This window comes from Equus quagga, chromosome 13, assembly GCF_021613505.1.
Source record: "Equus quagga isolate Etosha38 chromosome 13, UCLA_HA_Equagga_1.0, whole genome shotgun sequence".
Lineage (NCBI taxonomy): Eukaryota > Metazoa > Chordata > Mammalia > Perissodactyla > Equidae > Equus > Equus quagga.
The window spans coordinates 16,515,076-16,523,321 of NC_060279.1; positions in this window are offsets into that span (position 1 = coordinate 16,515,076).

The window sequence follows — 8,246 nt, forward strand, 5'->3', positions numbered from 1 at the left end:
TTGCTTCTACTTATTCCCCAAGAAGTGCAGCCTCCCTAAGTCACGGCCCACAGTTGGCCCTGGACAGAAAGCTGCCAAACAGTAAAGCTGGCGGGAGGGAAGCCCAGGTGCCGACAAGGCCAGCTTGAAGGAGCTAGTTGGTGGTTGGGACCCGTCCTGGTGGTTCCCCCCATAGCCATCCACCATTTCCTGTCTCCATGTCTTTGTGCACTCTGTTCTTCCACCAGAAAGTCTTTTCCTAAACTGAGCCCTGACATCCAAATCCTGTGTGTTTCAGAAGATCATTTTCCAGAGGCGTCCTGTGAGGTCCCCTCTGTTGCCTCCCCTCGGGTCAATGCCGTGTTTTCCTTCTCTACTCCCATAACGCTTTCTCTGGATCTCTCTCATGGAACCATGTGAGATGCTTGTTTCTGCATGTACATCTTCTCGACTGCCTTGGAAGCAACTCTGAGGGATGGGAGTACCATGTTACATCTGCCCCCCAGCCCCTATTGCAGGGTCTTGTGAAGGCATGGCAAATGGAGCTGCACAGGAAGTGATGAAGGAAGCCAGAGGCGAGGTGGTTGTTAGATACTGTGAATGTGTAAGGGGGAGGGAGAAGATGGTGGCAAGTTGCAGTTGACAGGGAAGGTATCATCAAATAGGTGGGAATTGATCTGGGCTCTGAGCATGGATTAGATGATTAAGTGAAAGGTCATTAGCGTGTTATCAGAGCTTTCTTAAAGTCAAGTCAGTGCTGAGATGTTCTGGGTAGGATGGAAGTGGCCCATGGGTGGGGCAGGCCAATCACATCAGTGGTCCATCTTGTTGATGCTCCTGGTCAGTCCCCAATAGAACTTTCCAGAATGTGTGGAACCACCAGGGAGTGAGGAGGTCATGGATAGCAGGGCCTTGGCTTCTTTCCTGGACCCAGTTCACAACAAGAAAGGAACATCAAGCACAAAGCCAGAGAGAGAGCTGGAGGCAGAAATGCTGTCAGAGCAGGCACAGCACCCCCAAACCCAGTCCCTGTGCTTGAAGCAGAGGTGTGGTGTGGCCAGTGCCCCAAACCAGTCCAGCCAAGCCACGTCCAAGAATCGAAGGGGGATCCACGTCTCGGAGCATCTCAGGCGCAGCTTCTGGGCTGGAGCCTGAGGGCTTCTGCGTTCTCAGGAAGCTCCCTACCTTCTCCACTCCTGCCCCCAAGGTAGATGTTGTGACACTTTGGGACTATAGCCAGCTTTCCCCCTTCAGTGAAAAGTCTGGGGTCTTTGCTTAATGAGGTGAGGCTGTTTGGAGGGGACAACAGGGAGGATGGAGAAGGGGGAGGGCTCATCCCATGAGTAAAAACATTGTTCTCTGCCTTCTTGGCTCCGCCCTGAACACATGGCCCGCACTCACCAGGTGTCCTTCCTGAGTTTGCCTAAGACAAGGCAAGGTCCCACTAGGGATTCCCCTTTCAGCCACCCAGCCGCGGGCTCCCGGGAGTGGGTGTGGGTGCCGTGGTCAGGGAGCTGCAAGCCTGTGATGACACAACTGGCACTCCACCCTCCATGGCTTGTCTGGCCTCACCCCTGTTCTCTGGGGAAATAGCAACTCAAGGACAGAGCGTGCCTTGCATTCCCCTAGGAGAATGCACTCTTTCTCTAAGAGATGATGGAGCTCTAGGCAAAAAACGGTTCTCTCCCTGCCTTTCCTTTCTGCCCTGTTGGGGGCCTCACTGTGTCCTTTATCAGGCCACATTGCTGAGCTCTGAAAAAACAGACCAGTTAAGTCCATGTAGGAGCAGGCTCCTCTCTCGTGGCATTCTGTAAGATCTGGGGCAGCCCCCACTCCCAGCCCCAGGCTGGCCTGTCACCTCCCATGAGTCAGTCAGGTAAACAGGAAGGCGACCACAGGAGGAAAACCTCATTGCCCCTATGGCAGTCCCAGCCCAGGGCACAGTAAAGCTGGGGCATTACTTTCAGTCCATCAAAGTCAGGCGTGTCCCTGGGGCAGCAGGAAGAGGCTGTGGCGGAGATGCTGACAGGAGCAGCAGGAAAAGCATCCCGGAACTCGGTCTGCGTCTGGACTTGCCATTTCTGACGTTGGTATCTTCCGATGCTCTTTCATGGAGTAGGAACCAGGAAGGGCAGAGGTAATGAGATCAGAACAGGACCTGGTGGATTCCAGGGAAGACCAGCGTTGAGCCCATCATGCCTATTGGTAAACAAGCTGCAGCTCTTCCCTTCTGGCTCATCCCAAACACTCACATCCCAGGGTGTTATGCTCTCCCTCCCCTGCATCCGTATCTTGGATTTGGTTCTTCATTTTAAGGCATGTGATTTGTTTATGGGTCTGTCCTCCCCATTGGGGAGTCCTCCGTTCTCCCTCTCTGACAACGAGCACAATGCTTGCCATCTGGTAAGCACTCAGTGGACATCTTTTGATTTAATGAATGAACGTTTAGGCTGCATCACCCCCCAGTGATGCTGGGGTGGTTCTGATGCCAGAGCAGCTGCTGAACTTGGGATGCTGATTTGGGTGCTCGTGCAGCCCCTTGGGTACTCCTCCAAATGTGAGAGGAGAGATACTGTGGCAGAAGGTTGCATCCTCTGAGTTGCTAACCTTACAAGAACACCAGGCTGGTCCTCAGGGTGCTCCTGCCTCTTGGGTGGGTGAACCAGTCTGGTTATACCTGTACATCTGCCTGGTACTGCTTCTTCCCCTTGACTGTGCCTCCTCGACAGCAAGTCCGGGTCTTATTTAGCTTTGAATTCTAGCACAGAGCCTGGCCCATCCCAGGTGCCCAGCAAATGCCTCTTAGAGGAAGTGTGCATGCCTCCTCCATATCTGGGTCTCTGTGCTGTCGCCATCCATCATTGCTGAAAGGCGGCTGTTTGAGCGGTGTGTTGACCTACCCCTTCCCCAAACATCCTGGACAGGAGCTCCCAACAGTGGTGGAGCATCTTCCTGCTCCCTCCCCAACATCTGCCCCAGAGCCTGGTTGTGGCTTCCTGGGCTCCTGCAGCCCTGGGAAGCCCTTAGCACACAGAGAATATTTGTAAGATGCTCCGACGGGTGAAGGAAAAGGATTACGCATTCTGTTTGACAGAGGCTTGAGAAATTCTCAGAAAAAGAGTTGGCACCTCAGATTTGACCCCCAAAATACCCAGAATGTCGTACCTTTCCTTCCTCTGCCTCACTTTCCTTCACTGAACCACCGAAGATGGAGTGTCGAGCCTGTCATGCTGACCAATGCCCTTTGGTCACTGAAGGACCTAGGAGGACTGGCACCATCCTGGGGCGTCTGTGAGTGAAAGCCATCTCCTCCTCTCCTGCTGGGAGCCCTCATCCCCTCAGAGAAGCCCACTGGCTCTGCAGATTCTGGATTCTGAAACTGGGTCTCACACTTGGTATCCCGAGCCTAGTGGAAGCAGCGGGAATCACCTCTGACTCGGGAATAGATTCATGCAAAGAAAAGGAATTCTCCCAAGCCAGCCTCAACAGATGCTCATGGGCTCTGCTCTGTCTCGTCCTGGGTGTTTGTTTAAAGAGCACTGGTTGACACGGCTGAAACCTCCTGCAGCTGTCACGCACACTCACACCACCTCCTCTCAGCCCGGGCTCTCGGCTGCACACTCACCAGCCTGCAGTGCAGATAAACCTAACGAAGGGGCCTTCTTGGCTCAGGAAGTGGGAGAACATGGGCCTGCTGAGCAGGAATCGTGTCAAGAGAGTGGGGACCCTGAGAACTGAAACGGCCCATTGGACAGATGGTGGCAGGAGTGGGGACAAAATCACCCATAGGATCAGACCCCAAATAACACGTGAACATGGAATCCATGAAGAGCCCATGTGGAGGCCCACAGACCAGCTAGATTCCCACCTTGCCTGTCTCGGCCAGAAGCCCGTTGAGCAATCCCTTATCCCCATAGCAAGCAGAAGTGACAACAATTAAAAAAAAGAGAGAGACCTTCCATTAGGGGTTTGCGTGTGCTGAGGGGTGCTCAGAGGAGGGAGAAGAGCAGCTTTCTGAGCAGGGGGCAGTCTCGCAGCCATGACTGCTCACTAACTGGGGCCATGCATCTGAGAAAGCCCGTGAATGCTCTAACTCAGCTTCTGAGAAATGGGCTTCAAGGCCTGTTCTTTGCCCTGCAGCTGAGTGGGCGAGAGCCAGCTCTGCTCAGGGAGACTGTGGCCACCTGACCACCTCTATGACCTTGTGCTCCAGGCTGCGCAGGGATGGTAAGATCTTTGTTCCTGAGAATTGGAGCCCAAGTGTAATGGCCTCTGTGGACACGAGCCCTCCAAGCAACGTTAGTGCAGGACAGCTCCTTCTGCTCACAGGCCCCTGCCTGCCCCACGGGATCCCACCTGCCTAGAACTAACTGGAGCCTGGCTCAGAGTCACACTCCACTAACTCATTTAAGTGTCACTAAATGCTAGGAATGGTAATGGGCTTTTTCATGGTTAGATCTCATCACAGCCCTGCAAGGGGCATATTTTCCGTTTATAAACACAGAAATTAAAACTCCAATTGCTTCAGTGACTTGCCTAAGATCACAAAGCTAAGTGGTCTTCTGATTTCTACTTCAGTGTTCTGCCACGACACAAAAGCTGCCTCCTTCTCTGAAACTTGCAATGGGGCCTTTTACCCTTTCTGAGTCCCTCAGCATCCAGACAAAGCAGGGAGTGGGGAAGCCAGTGTAACCAGTGCCTGAGGTGTGTCGGGCGTGGTGTTAGACACTTTCTGCCCTGGGGAGGATTACTTGCCCCCCTGCGGTGGGTAGTAAACAGGAGTGTTCTCTGGAGGCCACACAGTGGTTAAGAACATGGAGTCAGGAGCCAGGCTGCCTAGGTGTAGGTCCCCTGCACTGCCACAGACTCTGTGTGGTCTCTGACGAGACATTTCGCCTCTCTGGTCCTCAGGCCCCTCATCCATAAAATGGGATTCTAATAGCACCGCTTCACAGAATTTGTTTTGGGATTCACTCAGTTATTTTGTGTAAGGCACTTAGAATGGTGGTTAGCACTTGGGAAATGCTCCACATGTGTTTATTATTGTTGTTAATACCAGTTATTTTGGATATTTAATATTACTTCCAAACAGGGCAAACCAATTGCCTTATTCTCATTTTATGTAGGAAAAAAACCCCCAAAACAGCCGAAGCCAAACAGCCAGCAGCTGCTCTAAGCTCAGGGTCCCGGGCCACACTGCCTGTGCTAGCCCTGTGAAGCTCCCCAGTGAGCTCCCTTCTGCTGGGAGGTATAGGGTGCCTGACATTGGCCTTCTAGAAACTTGTTTTTCTGGCTAAGAGTTCAGCCTGCTTTCATTTTCTCCCTGCCACCCGGGCTCTCCTTTCATTTCACCCATCTGTCCTGGGAACCTCGAGCTGTCACTGAAGCATAAAGGCTGCACAAGAAGACACCAAGCCACTCGGTGGCTGGACCTGTCAGCAGCTTCTTGCTGCCTCACATGCAGGGTGGGCAAGAACCTCCTTCTTGACCTGGCCCTCAGGGCCAAATGCAAAGTCTCTTCCGTGGCCTGGAGCTTGTTCCAGGCTCCCCAACAGGAAGAACCCAAACGCTGGCCTCCTCCCTCAGTCCTCGCTTCCTTCGTACTCTCCTCTCTCTTGTAATAGGATCCAGGTGGCCTCTTACCAAGCCAGTTGTTTAGAGAGCTTCGTCTGCCTTTCATGTCTTTTGACAGTTTTCTCTTCCAAAAGGTAGAAAGCATCTTGAGGGGAACTGTGGCATGGAGAACTTATGAAGAGGCAGCCATAGGACTGTTGGGATGTGTACCTATTTATCTGTAAAGCTCGTGGTGGCCAAGGAGAGAAAGCTGAGCTACAGGCTCAATGCATTTTCCAGACTGTAGAGAGAGGATTGCAATAGGCTCATGGAAAAACATACATATGGTTTATCTTAGTTAAGGTGATCTTAGTAATACAGTCATATGCCATGTAACAACATTTCAGTCAACGACAGACCAAACATGTGACAGTGGTCCCGTAAGATTAGTACCATATAGCCTAGGTATGTAGTAGGCTACACCATCTAGGTTTATGTAAGTACACTCTATGATATTCACACAATGACGAAATCACCTAATGACACATTTCTCAGAACGTATCCTCGTCATTAAGTGATGCATAACTGTATGCAAATTCTCAAATCTCAGTGGCTTAACATGACAGAAGTTTATTTTATTATTTGTGTGTGTGTGTGAGGAAGATTGGTCCTGAGCTAATATCTGTGCCAATGTTCCTCTATTTTATGTGGGATGCCACCACAGCATGGCTTGATGAGTGGCGCTTAGTCCATGCCTGGGATCTGAACCAGCGAACCTGGGCCGCCAAAGTGGGGTGCACAAACTTAACCACTATGCCACTGGGCTGGCCCTTAGAAGTTTATTTTGTACTCCCACAAACTCTAATTGGGAAAGAGTTGACTTAGTCCCCTGGGCCAGCAGAGGCACTACCCTTTTAACATGTGGCTTCCAAAGTCAGCTGGAGTGGAGACATCCAGCTTGCAGATGGGGAAGTGGGCTGTGGAGAGCCAGGAGGAGACCTTTTTGGATTAGCCTTGTATGGGGTATACATCTCTTCTGTCCACATGCCATTGGCCAGAAGTCAACCACAAGGTTCCCATCTCAAGTGAGGCTGGGAAATGTAGTCCCTGCTGGAAAGCCCCTCTCGGCAACAACTCCACACTGTGGACAAGGAGCACGACTCTGCTGGAGTCAACCCAATGGGAATGCCAGCTGAGAGGCATTCTAGAGTGAGATTCCACCAGTGAGATCTCAGCTGCCCCTGACATGGAAGGAGAGCACAAGGGATCTAAAAAGGCCATCTTACTAGACATAGATTAGTAAATAAAAAGGCAAAAGTGGCTACCCAGGCAACTCTCAGATGAACTCAGTCTTAAAAAAGAACAGGTGCCAAAGGTGGAAGAGTGACTGTTGACCCAAAACAACATAAGATATAAAAGACTGGTATTGAGCTGTAAGAGGTGTGTCGGGAAGGTAGGAGATCCGAAAAATGTTAACAAAGCTTTTTAAAGCTTTATTTGAGCAAATAAATGAAGGAGACTTGAGTCTTTCCTTAGGGATGGGTGGTGGAGTCTATTTTGCTTTCAACTGCTTTGCCAAAGTGAATGATTTTGAGACCAAAAAGAGCAGAAGACATCGAAATCCCCAAAGAACGAGCAGCATGCAAGTGAAATTTTCTCCTCGAGTTAGCTGATATATCCTGGCCTGAATGAATTATATTCCAAAATCCTGAAAACGTTTTCCAGAAGGCATTACTGTAGATGCAGATGAATAGTTAAGAACACAGGCCGTGGAGCTAGACTACCTGGGTCTGAATCTCGCCTCAGTCACTTGCTGGCTGCATGACCTTGGAGAAATTACCCAGTCAGTCTATGTCTTAGTTTCTCCACCTGTTAAATGGGTAAAACAATCATACCTGCTTCATAGGATTGTTGAAGGGTGTAAATAAGATTCTCTCTATTTCGAGCACTCAGCCTGGAGCCTATCAGGTGCTCAGTCATTATTAGCTGCTACTCCCACTCCTGTATGGCTGATCTGCTGGTAATCGATGAGACATCATAGCAATCAGAGAAAAGTCTAGAAGACAGAGATGAACAAATACATACCAAGTTTGAAAATCAAAGAAGTGAGTTTTCTCAGTGCTGTCAGTGCCAGGCAAAATTTCTAATTATATGGTTATTCAACAAATATTATTACATACCTACTGTGTGCCAGGCTCTGTGCTGGGTCCTGGGAATAGAGGAGGGGACAAGATAAACAGAACTCTATGCCTTCTTCAGTGTAGTAGGTCTAGCAGGGGGGACATAGAATTTTGTAAAATAAGTAGATATATAATAGGTTTGTTGCTGATAGCTGGTACGGAGAAGAACAGAGTAGGACAAGAAGATGTGTAATATTAGAGGGATAGGGTTCCGTTTTAAAGAACAGAGTCAGGCAAGGTCTTTGACATAAGACAACCTTTTAGTAAAACCTGAAGACTCATGGCTCTCTGGAGAAGGAACTGCAAGTCCAAGAGCCCAAGAGGGAAGCGTGTCTGGTGTGTTCCCAGCACAGCTGAGTCCAGTGTGGCTGCAGTGGAAGGACTTGGGGAAAGAATGGTAGAGGATGGGGTCAGAGAGAAAATAGGAGGCCAGACTGGGCAGGACTTTGCAGGGCCTTGTAATGACCAGGAATGTTACTTAGAGAGGTGGCAGCCATTGACCAGAGGAGTGACGTGCTCTGGTTTACATTTAAA